Source organism: Salmo salar, chromosome ssa05, assembly GCF_905237065.1.
Source record: "Salmo salar chromosome ssa05, Ssal_v3.1, whole genome shotgun sequence".
Taxonomy (NCBI): domain Eukaryota; kingdom Metazoa; phylum Chordata; class Actinopteri; order Salmoniformes; family Salmonidae; genus Salmo; species Salmo salar.
Genome location: NC_059446.1, coordinates 28,246,669 through 28,260,179, shown reverse-complemented (window position 1 = coordinate 28,260,179; position 13,511 = coordinate 28,246,669). Strand labels below are relative to the sequence as shown.

The 13,511-nt window shown below is 40.0% G+C and overlaps 1 protein-coding gene across 5 annotated transcripts in view; it reads left to right on the top strand.

Moving 5' to 3' along the window:
* The first annotated feature begins 8,247 nt into the window (after positions 1-8,247).
* Positions 8,248-13,511, top strand: part of si:dkey-237h12.3 (teneurin-3) — a 153,530-nt gene continuing 148,266 nt past the window's right edge. For all 5 annotated transcript variants that reach the window (XM_014199206.2, XM_014199203.2, XM_014199201.2 and 2 more), the window contains exon 1: positions 8,248-8,791. The gene's annotated coding sequence lies outside the window, so the exon portion shown is untranslated. The remainder of the gene's footprint in view (positions 8,792-13,511) is intronic.

Sequence of the window (13,511 nt, the reverse complement as noted above, 5' to 3'; positions counted from 1 at the left end):
TGGAGGTCATTATTTTCTTAAATGCAAACTTAACTTACTAAGGGCTCTATTTTATCAAATTGAACGCTATGTTAAATCTAAGCGCAGGCGGTGGCGTTATAGGTTCAGGGGTGTGTCAGATATTTTTGCTTTTTTTGCTATTACAATTATCGCCGCATTTGCTAGTATTGGCAGGAAAGGGCTGGGTTTTGATGAATAAATAAGTTGTGGGGTGTGTTGGCCCCTCACTGGCCAATCAGAATGTGCTCCATGGCAAAATATGTGGTTGATTCAAGTTGTGTACTGCCTTGGAATCAACTCCAATTCCAATGTTAGTCCTTTATAGTTTGTTAAATGGCTTACAGAAACTAAATCAAATGTAAACCTATCTTTGCTAAATACGTTAACTGAAACCCATTTACAGTCCACATTTTCCTAAGTAATTGAATGGCTTCAATAGTAATCACACTTATTTAGGGGCCATGCCTACTGTAAATTACATTATGGCTGAGCATGGAGATGCCAAACATTGTCAATAAGCAAGATGAAATTCATTACTGATAAGGCCTAAAAAGAGAATGAATAATTCTAATCAAATTCTAATCAAAATGAAACAACAACTTGTTTTAAATAGGCTATGTCACACTTACAGGCATCATGATTTCTCCCAGTGGGCATATAATATTAAAACAACGCAGACTATGGAGGGTTTTACGCACATCCAAAATGTGAACTGCATGGCTAAAATAATGTAGGCCTGCCTACAATGCATGGACAATAAGGGAATGTCTGGTCACTGTTTTACTCCTTTCAAACTTTTTTTTTTAATAAAGCTTTGGTGGTTAAGATTTATTTCCAAGTGGTCTCAGGAGCCAAACCCTTTACCGACAGTCTTCACTACTTCGCGTTTGCATTGGGCAGCACAAAAAAAAAGAAGCATACATTGAGAGGAGGGGAAGCTATGCTTGGTTTTTAACCAAATCAAATGAAATGGGAAAAAACATTAGTTTTTAATGTTTTTAAATACAAAGTATACAGGCACCAAAAGCACATAAGTCTACTCTTGTTCCATGTGCATATGGGCAGTGTGCATCACGGCAGGATAGGCTGTGTTTCCGCTGTCAGAATTCATTCCATAACTGATTACCAGCTTTTGGTTGGTCTTAAATATTCCTGAAATTAGCACTTTGTTTTTAAGGACACGCCTAAAATATTTCCAACCCCTCCGAACCTGGCGTTAGGGCTGGAAAATGCCAGTGCACCAGTTTTTAGATGACGAAATTGCAAACGAACGTACGTTTGACACTAGCACCGCCTTAACGCCAGCCCGAAATAGAGCCCTAGGTTTCACTTTATGCTTCCACTGGCTGGCCATATTGACAGTTGTCAAAACAAGTGTTGATTATCCTAGTTATTACTGTATAAGATGGTTACCCATTCTATGATGCCAGTCTGTCATTCTACATGGCTCAACAGATGGACATGCTGTAGATTACAGCTGTTACAGTGATTGACAACTTGACTTTTGATCTGGAGGCTGGTCAATACCACATATCAATCAACAGCTGGTATGAACACACCATTCATTACATTGCTAGTGGAGTTTTTTTAAATGTATTTTTAAATTGAATTTTTATTTAACTAGGCAAGTCAGTTAAGAACAACTTATTTTCAATGATGGCCTTGGAACAGTGGGTTAACTGCTTTGTTCAGAGGCAGAATTACATATTTTAATCTTTTCAGCTCGAGGATTCAACCTTGCAACCTTTCAGTTACTAGTCTAACGCTCTAACTACTAGGCTACCCAGCCGCCCCAGGTTAGGTTTTTGTGCAAGGAAGCATTGCTAATAAAAGTTTCATATTACTTACAAAACATCTGAGATGTTTACTTGTGTGCATTTATTTAATTGTGTCTGGGTGAATTCTTACTGGATGACAAAGCCGCAGAGACTCACATAGTTATCTGTTGACATAGGGATATTCAATGCTATAGCACTGAAGTCCCTTGATGGTTTCAATTGTCATTGTTTTTCTTCTATTTGTAGATCTAGTGGTCACCCTGTTTCATTTAGATGACAGCATATATTGGACGTGATGGCTTGATGACATAGTGGACATGATGGCTTGATAACATAGTGGACAGGATGACATAGTGGACATGATGGCTTGATGACATAAGGACATGATGGCTTGTTGACATAGTGGACATGATGGCTTGATGACATAGTGGACAGGATGACAGTGGACATGATGGCTTGATGACATAGTGGACATGATGACATAGTGGACATGATGGCTTGATGACATGATGACATAGTGGACATGATGACATAAGGACATGATGTCTTGATGACATAGTGGACATGATGACATGATGACATAGTGGACATGATGGCTTGATGACATAGTGGACATGATGACATAGTGGACATGATGATATAGTGGACATGATGGCTTGATGAGGATGGGGAAGGAGGTCATGGGACTGTCATACGTTCTGCACCTTGAAAAGGTCAAAGACCTCAAGCTTTGAAAATGTGTATGTGTGGGTGTGTGCGTGCGTCCTAGCATGTGAATGTGATGCATCATCCACTGCAGTTTTATTGAGTTACAGCATTGATTCTATGTGGTTTCATCTGACACTATAATGACCATTACTTGATTGAATCTAAATGATCATGCAGTCATGTTGTAGCAAGACATGGCCTCAACATCCCAGAGGATGTTCTGTCTGGGGGAGCCTAGGAATGAAAAAGACAAAGAATGAGAGAGAAAAGATCGCTGAGATCTGATGGGTGCTAAACTGATATAAATCTTATATACAGTAAATTGTGTTTGTAAATGGCAGAAACCCCACGTCCATAGTTAGAGTTTGTAAATAGTGAGGCAAAATGGCTGTTCACTGTTGAAATTTGAGTACAGTATGTTAAGAATATCTGTATAAGCCTGGCCAAACATTATTTCAATAGCTTATCTTCCATAATGCAGTATTGATATAATAATTAAATAGAATGAACATGTTTTTCTCAAACTTTGACATATTACACTTTGGGGGTTAAAACCAAGCTTTTAATTGTGAGTTCCCTTTTTGGTAAAAACAAGTCTGGTAAATGACCCCTGTGGGAATAGTTGTACTCAAAATGTGCAATTGTCATTGTGGATGTTTTTGTGTTCTGCCTGTAGCGTGTTTTACCAAAGGTTATGAATGTATAGGACTGTTATGGAAGTTCCTAATAACCATCCACAATTGTCCCCAAAACCTTCATATGGGTGCTAATATTCAAGCAGTAACCCCAATAAAGTATAAAATGTGTCCGTATATGGTGTCATGAAGCAAAGGGGCTGCTTTCCCACAAGTAAGAAGTAGACACAACACACTGAATATGGTATGATGGTTTTGATACTCTTACAAACTTGTTTCAATTCTTAGTCATGCATGAAGTGTGAAATTGAAAACAACAAGATAATTCGGCTTGAAATATTGCGACTTTAGATACTTCTGTTTAGTTATAATATTCAATTCTGTGTTTATAACAACATTTGATAAGAATCCATTCTCTTCCATTTTAATGATTTGAATCAGGATGATAAAACCTTCATGTTAGCTTTACATAGAGCAGACTAAAGCAAAATTAGCAAAATAGCTAAGTTTTCTTTCGGCAGAAATATTTGATTCTCCTCCTCTCTTCCAGCTTCAGCATGGTAACTGTGCCCTACTGTAATGGCCTCCTGTTTGCCTGTCTGTCAGTAGAGAGAGAGGAAGTTGTATGAGTGGATTTAGATTGCATTTTCCCTTCCTTATTGTTATTTTTGGGGAGAATAACAGATTGCTCCTCCACTCAAAGGCAGAAGCAGAAATCACTCTGTGTGTAATGAATCCTTTAGTGTGCCCTCTGCTCAGCTCAAAATGGAATAAATGTGTCATTAGGGACGCGGGTATCATTACCTTGATGAATTACAGAAGGTATAACGATTATGGAAATAGTCATCGACTGATCATCCGTCTCAATTTATTTGTGCTCAGTGCCACTGTGGCCCCGGACTAAAATGGTATCATGTCATGAGTGTACAGCATGTTGACGATGCTGGCCGTGCCCTTACAGCAGTGGGGCTCTTTAGCTCTGGTGTACGTCATCCATCCACTGCTCAACAATGGAGTGGACTGGGTAAATGCTAATTGGTCAATTGACTGGTCTGCATGGCAATTGGCCAAGGGAAGTGCCTCGATCATGCCCTTGGGACACGTACCATGAGTACAATTGCTTCAATATGATTTTATAAGACAATTTTCAAGCTATTTCCATATGTGACCCTTTTATGTGTATGCAAATCTGCACAAAACATATTTAGCCTTTACAATGTTTGTCTGCCTATAAGGGAGCTTGTTCACCCTGTGTGTGCATATATTTGTGTTTTATCTTAATACACAGACAACAAAATGATCAAGACATTTAGGCCGTCATTGTATCGAATTCCCATGTTGCAAATACATTGTAATATGATTCATTTGCACCACGCTATGGCATCTATAATTTGCACCACACTATGGTCAATTTGGTAAGCCTGTGAGACAATAAATCACAGTTATGTCAAGCGTGCTCATTAGACTTCAATTTATGAAAATTGCATGGGATATGAAGATTTGCAAAGGTCCAGACTCAGTGAATGCTGTGTGATAGATTCTCTCTGGAGAGTTTCTAATCGCTGCTGCAGGAATATGGGATAATGGAGAACATATCTCTTCATTAAATGGGGGTAGGAGGAGTACAGTTCAGAAAATTGCAGTACGGTTCATTCAGGCAATGATATACGGGTCTCTGTTTTGTTGCCCCTGCACTTTCAGCACACAGTACCGTATCTCATGCATGTGTAAAAAACTAGTTCCATTTCTTGGTAGAACAAAGGTTTATTACTGAATCACTGTAATTGGCGGAATAATGTTTTTTTTGTAAATGCTGCATTCCAACTACTTTGCATTATCTTGAGAAAAAAGTACAGCTACATTAGGTTGTGATGTGGACTCTTATCTTTTTCAATTTACTGTTATGCACACTCCATGCATTTGTCATAAATCAATGGTTTTTCTTTAAAAAAAACATGTAAACATTCAAAATGATTTTCAATAATCTTTCCAGCTGAGTTAATGTCAAAACTCGCTAGTCACCCATGTTTCAAACACAGCGATTGTATTGTAAGCTACATGAAGCTGTGCCATTTCTTTCAATTGACACTTCTTTCAAAGTCTTATTTTGTGCAACAATGAGCCATTTAAAGTCACATTTACTGTACTTAAATGATACTACCATGATTGATGATGATGTCGCAGTCTAAAACATTTCTCCTCCTAAGTAACTTTGATTGTACATCCTTTATGGGAGAATGGTCAGTGACTGGTCCATGCAAATGTGACAGTCAAAGGCAAGCTTACAAGCCATCGATCATTTGGGGCGGCAGGTATCCTAGTGGTTAGAGTGTTGGGTCAGTAACCGAAAGGTTGCTGGATCGAATCCCCAAGCTGTTGTTCTGCCCCTGAACAAGGCAGTTAACCCACTGTTCCTAGGCCGTCATTGTAAGTAAGAAGTTGTTCTTAACTGACTTTCCTAGTTAAATAAAGGTAAAATAAAAGAAAATTTCAAGCAGCTAAAAGTAACTTCTTTCTGAAGTCAGGTAGTCTTTGTGGTGATTTTACCTAGACTTTTCAATTTAGAATATACCTATTGCATTTGTTTCATATTTTATTTCCTTTCCACCTCCCCAATTAACTATGTAATTGCTTATTTATCTGCAAAGTGAAATCATGAACTATTCCTTTGGCAAGTCTGGGAATAGTTCATTTTTTGGCAAGTCTGACTCAAATGGTTAAATCCCCAACATCTTTCAAACTATTGTAGGTTCTAACAGTGGCGCAATACATTTAATATCAGTGACGTAACATTGTGGGGCTTTTACCTCAGGCAACATTCGAATCCCTTCCGTATAACCAAAGGTGAAAGCTTTGTTGTCCCTTTTGAAGGGATTCATTTCCACATGAAAGGAGAGGTTCTGTCCAATCCTTTTATACAGCTCCATTTAGTTGTTGAGAACAATACTGTATCAACAAAAGGCTACATCCTCTACACTATGTGGCTAACACACTGTACATACAGTAGAGCTTAACAGCCATTGAAACTCTTTAATGTTATGTACCTATTCATGTACTGACAAAACAGGCCATTATTCTGAACATACTGATAGCCTCAAGGTGTCTGATTCCACAGTGGCAGATTCCCACATAGAGGCTGGAAACGGAATGAGTCAAGTAGCATCACTGTCCTTATGGCTTGACCCATATGTTTCCTCTGGTGAGTCAGTGCATCTGTAACCCACATGGAGCCTTGGAGAGTTGATGCCCTTTATTCCTTAATGTATGTATGCTATGCTCCTAGGCTTCAGCGCTGAAGTTTCTAGTTCTTATTGTACATGCATATGAATGCTGGGGCAGCTGCAGAAGTAACCACAGCAGAGGAAAGTAAGATGGTATTATTTCCAAATGTTGTACACAGAGGGCAGAGTTGGCATTTTTGGGACTATTTCATTGGTTCAATGCTGGGCAAGCTACAATAATAAATCATGCATTATGATTAAAATATTCTCATTTTATCTGATGATATGTCATGTTTGTCTGTCAGTATCACGACACTGTGTAGTCTATATGTACTGTATGTTGATAAGAATGTTATTATCTCCAATAGAGGGCATAGTAGACTGTATAGACATGTTAGTGCTTTTGTGTGTGGTAGAGAAATCCAATCCTTCCAGTAGTTCTTAGTTTACAAGGCTCTGAAAATGCATTAGAACATATAACACTGAAATGAGAGAAGGTGAGAAGTTTTATTTACTGTAGCTGTGATCTGAATGGAGCATGGAGGTGAAACTGAAACTTGCCTTTTGCGGAAAATAACTGTAAAAACAAATTATATGTTCGAGTGCTATATGCAATGCGGATACCAGGTAAAGCTGTGTCTGAGTGAAAAATAGTGGGTACTATCATATCACTGAAGTGGTTTGGATTGCCACACCAGGGTCAGACAATAGCAAAAGTGTTAGTGATAAAAAGGGAGTTTTTGTCTCTTCAAGGACTGACTTTCAGAGTTGACAGTTTGCTCTTTTAGCTCTTCACCTCAATGACAAAACTTTGAGTTCCTTCATCTTTTTGTTCAACTGTTGTACTATCCAACACGTTCTTTTTAAAAGTAAACTTGGAACATACTGCAGAAGAGACATATTTGTGCGTTGGAGCCTGTGAGGTAGGGGACATTTGTTTTTTACAAAAATGTATCTCCTATTTCTTTTTTACTCTGGCATGCCCTTGAGCAAATATTCAAAGGCAGTTTTAGATAGATTTCTGGGCACTTGCCATTCATGCAGATAATGCCATTTGATCAAGGCGACGTTTCGATGTGTCGGGATGATAATGGCGAACCCGAGGTTGGCCTCGTTGGGTAGAGAGAAGCTGTTTTCTGTGATAACTTCATTGCTGCATGTGGTCGAACGTGGGGGAAATTCAGGAAGGGGGATTAAAAAAACTGCCCAGTCAGAGTAGCATTGTTAGTCCCCCTACTGTGCACTGGACCTGCCACAGCTAAAGTTTACGTTTCTGATGTGCCAAGGTATCGCCGGACCCCTCTTCTCTTAGAACCTGGCAGAGCCCTTGCCTCAAGAGATTTTAGGTGGGATTAGTCAATGCTTTTGTAATTAATGAAACTCCTTTCCCCCCCGTTGATCCTTTAAATGCTAACATTTGAATACCATCAGATTGAGTTAAAAAGTTGTTTATTAATCTTTCTGATTCAAGTAAATTCAAAGCGATAAGCCAAATGTTACATGAGTAAAGAGGAAGGCGATGGGTTGTAATCTCAAAGATCTAGAAAGTTTATACACTTTTCACACACACACACACACACACACACACACACACACACACACACACACACACACACACACACACACACACACAGTTATTCTAAGTAGGCTGGCCTATATATTTAGAGCTGTGACTAGTGTGATGAGTAATAACTCCATCCATAAATGAATAATTTGTACTGGACATGTATAGGCTACCTATCATTTCATTTTGAAGTGATGGTAGCCTACCGTTTTCACTTGTTACAAAAATAAATTGAGATGTAAATTAATACCTATCTTAGGCTTCTCCCATTACTCAAATGCTTTATGCAATTTGTCATGAGCGGTGGCATGTGACACACAAGGGACGGTTTGCAAGGATATCAGAAGCACCCATATAGAAGAGTGGAGCGCACTCAGCCCAGTGGAGGCTGATGGACTCGCTGCGCATTTCCCCTGCTAACAAGTGTATACAGGACAAAACACCAGCATTATGTAATTGGAGAGCGTCGTCTGCACTACTAAAAAGCCTCAATATTAATAAGACGTCCGCATTTACATGACGACCAAAAAGAGGCAGTCTGAATTGCTGCAGGCAAGGGAATTGATAGCTTACCCCTGAGCGGACTAAGATAATTGTAAAAAATCTTGGCAGTACGTGTTCTTGACACGTACTGAAATCTTAACATTCAGCACCGCACACCTTCAAACTGCATGACATCGTTGTCTCATGGTCTGTTATTAAGGAATTTGCAACAACGAAGACTGCTTGGCACACATTTTATTTTCAAGGATATTGAGGGTGTGAGTGCGTGAAATTTCACTCACCATCATCACCGACGGACAACGCGGTGCGCAAGTTTGGATGTCTCTTGTGGAAGTTGTTCTGCGGTTCCGGACAACGGGACTGTTCAGTTAGTTCCACCAGGTAAGGAAGGGCAAAAACTATTACCTTTGGTGCTGACACATACATGTTTAATTTTCACTGATATTCTACTATTTTCATTATTCAAATTGATGATTTTATCCACAAACATTGAGAAATAATAGCCTAAATAACGTCAGATGTGGTGTTCTATGGCAGTAAATTAGGCCTACTCTTTCTTCAGAACAGATGGGTTTTTTATATATACTTGATCGCATAAGGCATAGATAAAAAAAAGGAAAAGTCCATTCAAGTACTTGCTTTAGCAGTGTGGCATACAATTGGCGTCCAGTAAAGCATTACTCTAGTTCAGACAAGCAGCTCCACAATTCAGTAAATCGGTATTGGGTTATTATTAGCCTATCCATCATGATTCCTATAGGTCGAAGTAAAACGACTGTTCTATGTCCCCTGGATAGTTTGTTCATTCTTGAGTTTATATGTTCATGGGTCCTACTGTCTGTCTAGATCAGGGATGGACAACTTTGACGGGGTGGGGGCCACAAAAAATCTGAACTCATCATTAGTGGCCGCTGTGGCTCGCGGGTCTGCATACCCACATCCATAACCACACATGCAACTGATTTGTGCAATCAATCTATTTGTGCAGTTAAACTACTTACTTCTTAACTAAATACAAAATACCAGTAGCCAGGGCCGGTCCTAGCCTTTTGGGGGCCCTAAGTGAGATTTGAATGCCCCCCCCCCCCACCTCTTGATCATGCAAAGAGAAACATTTTACACATTTTGCCATGGGGGCATAGAGACAATTGTGACATTTTATGACCATTTTCATGAAATTATATTCATTTTGCCATGGGGCAGAGATTTTGTTTGCAGTTTTACAGGTAATTTCCTGCAATTCAACATATTTTGCCATGACTTATGCCATGTTAACATGATATTTGAGTGCGATAGCTACCTAGCTATTAAATTAGCAAGTTAAATGCACAACTGCAGCATTTAGCACCTTTTAAAAAGTTAACTTAATAGTTAGAAGATATCTAGCCGGCAAACATTTAGTTGAGAATTCTATACTGTAACTGGATCACCTGGCGCGTGCTGCACAACAGTCAGTAACACACAAGGCTCCCATCGTTGTGTGCTTGTAAACAAACACCACCTGACTGGTGACTACCACTAAGCTTCATAATGAAAAATGATGTGACAGGTGACATGAAGAATGCAATCTTATTTATCTCCTAACATATTGCACTAATTATAGTTTCAACGGTATTGACAGTATTGAAAAACCATCCCATGGCTTTTTCCAAACACCTCGGTATACGGTATATACGGTATACCGCCCCAGCCTAATTTCTAAATTGCACCTTGTGTATTCTACTACTCTACCTCTCCACAGTAAGTTCAACATAAACGCAACATGCAACAATTTCAAAGATTTTTATGAGTTACATTTCATATAAGGAAATCAGTCAATTGAAATAAATTCATTAGGCCTTAATCTGTGGATTTCACATGACTGGGAACACAAATAAATTTACAAAAAAAGTAGGGGCGTGGATCAGAAAACCAGTCAATATCTGGTGTGACCACCATTTGCCTCATGCAGTGCGACACATCTTCTTTGTATAGAGTTGATCAGGATGTTGATTGTGGCCTGTGGAATGTTGTCCCACTCCTTCAATAGCTGTACAAAGTTGCTGGATATTTGAGGGAACTGGAGCACCCTGTTGTACACGTTGATCCAGAGCATACCAAACATGCTCAATGGGTGACATGTCTGGTGAGTATGCAGGCCATGGAAGAACTGGGACATTTTCAGCTTCTAGGAATTGTGTACAGATCCTTGCGACGTGGGGCCATACATTATCATGTTGAAACATGAGGTGATGGCGGCGGATGAATGGCACGACAATGGGCCTCAGGATCTCGTCACGGTATTTCTGTGCATTCAAATTGCCATTGATAAAATGCTATTGTGTTTGTTGTCCGTAGCTTATGCCTGCCCATACCATAATCCCACCGCCACCATGTGACACTCTGTTCATAATGTTGACATCAGCAAACCGCTCACCCACATGACGCATACAAGCTGTCTGCCATCTGCCCGGTAAAGTTGAAACTGGGATTCAGCAATGAAGAAAACAGTTCTCCAGCATGGCAGTGGCCATCGAAGGCGAGCATTTGCACACTGAAGTCGGTTACGCCGCCAAGCTGCAGTCAGGTAAAGTCCCTGGTGAGCAAGCAGATGCGCTTCTCTGAGACGGTTTCTGACAGTTTGTTCAGAAATTCTTTGGTTGTGCAAACCAACAGTTTCATCAGCTATCTGAGTGGCTGGTCTCAGATGATCCCGCAGGTGAAGAAGCCAGATGTGGAGGTCCTGGACTGGCGTGGTTACACGTGATATGCGGTTGTGAAGCTGGTTGGATGTACCGTCAAACTGTCCCTTGTGTGTCACATGAGCGGTGGCATGTGACACACAAGGGACGGTTTGCAAGGATATCAGAAGCACCCATATAGAAGAGTGGAGCGCACTCAGCCCAGTGGAGGCTGATGGACTCGCTGCGCATTTCCCCTGCTAACAAGTGTATACACGGACAAAACACCAGCATTATATAATTGGAGCACGTTGTTGTACACGTTGATCCAGAGCATCCCAAACGTGGCTTATGGTAGAGAAACGAACATTCAATTCCCTGGCAACAGCTCTGGTAAACATTACTGCAGTCAGCATGCCAATTTCATGCTCACTCAACTTGAAACATCTGTGGCATTGTATTGTGTGACAAAACTGCACATTTTAGATTGGCCTTTTATTTTCCCTAGCACAAGGTGCATCTGTGTAATGATCATGCTGTTTAATCAGCTTCTTGATATGCCACACCTGTCAGGTGGATGGATCCTCTTGGCAAAGGGGAAGTTCTCGCTAACAGGTATGTAAACACATTTGTGCACCAAATTTGAGCGAAATAAGATTTTTGTTCATATGCAACATTTCTGGGATTTTTTATTTGAGCTCATTAAACATGGGACCAATACTTTACATGTTGTGTTTATATTTCTGTCCAGTGTGTGTGTATATATATATATATATATATATATATATATATATATATATATATATATACATCCCTCGGCCTAGATACGTAAATACATGATAGTGAATGACGGCTGGGCATATTATCCTTTGCCTCTCACAGTCGGCAGTAAGTCAATTCTGCATAGGGAAATATTTGTATTGGGATAATGTGATGTTTGGTACATTGTTATTTGTAACCTGGCAATACCCCTGACTGCATGTATATATAATATTGCATAATGTATAGGCTAATTCATAAGGCATTATAAATGCCTCATATTGCATTATGAAGAGGTTATGCACAGGAATTGTTACCAACATCCCATATGCCTGTTATGGACATATTAACTAATAACAGCCATCAAAAATAATGCCACAGGAGATGTTGCTTGGGGCTGGGACTGCAGTTCATTAAGTCCCCAGTTCATTACACCTTATTACAGCCATTACTTAGCCTACCTATAATTCACCTGATTCCCCCAGTCATGACGGAGAATAATTGATTTCATTTGAGTGTTTTTCTCACTTTGGAGCTGATAGCGTAGGCGGTCGCTGAGACTTGGTCCACCTAAATGAAATCAGACAACTTCTAATATATTGCTTTACCACATTCACAATCATACTTTCAGATAAGCTTTATTGTTATAAAGGAATATATAGGAGTCTCTGGCTTTATACTGAGCAATTTAACACAAATGGTACATCAACTGAACAATGTTTTGCCTATTTTTGACACTTGTCCACACAAAAGCACATTAAATATATTGTGGGTTGCAAAATATGATGGGCTGGAAGTAGTTTCATTTAATTTAATTTATTCCATAGGCCTACAATGTAAATAAGATTTGTATTTCAATCACACATGTCAGTTGCCTCATTTAGGATGGTGTTAACATTTTTTGGAATAAACATTTTTTGGAAGACTGTCCAGAGGGGTGGTGCTGGGTGGGACATCTCCTTCCCTCCTGTTATCTTGCTCATTACATTTATATTGTCTCTTCCTGTGGACGCTCAATAGTTGATCATATGAAATGTTACATTAGATATGGCAGATAGGATGGCTGAGGCATATGTTTCAACACATCAGAGTAAACATGTGAAGGTTAATGCAGCTTGTCAAACTGTGGACAGATCCCTGGTCCCAGCAGATCATTTTTATGGCATAATTTGTTTTGCATAATTGCTGGCCTCAATCTTCTACTGTTAACACACAGCCTGCTACTGTTAGCACACAGCCTGCTACTGTTAACGCACAGCCTGCTACTGTTAACACACAGCCTGCTACTGTTAGCACACAGCCTGCTACTGTTAACGCACAGCCTGCTACTGTTAGCGCACAGCCTGCTACTGTTAACGCACAGCCTGCTACTGTTAACACACAGCCTGCTACTGTTAGCACACAGCCTGCTACTGTTAACGCACAGCCTGCTACTGTTAACGCACAGCCTGCTACTGTTAGCACACAGCCTGCTACTGTTAACGCACAGCCTGCTACTGTTAGCACACAGCCTGCTACTGTTAACACACAGCCTGCTACTGTTAACACACAGCCTGCTACTGTTAACGCACAGCCTGCTACTGTTAGCACACAGTCAGCTACTGTTAGCGCACAGTCTGCTACTGTTAACGCACAGCCTGCTACTGTTAACGCACAGCCTGCTACTGTTAACGCACAGCCTG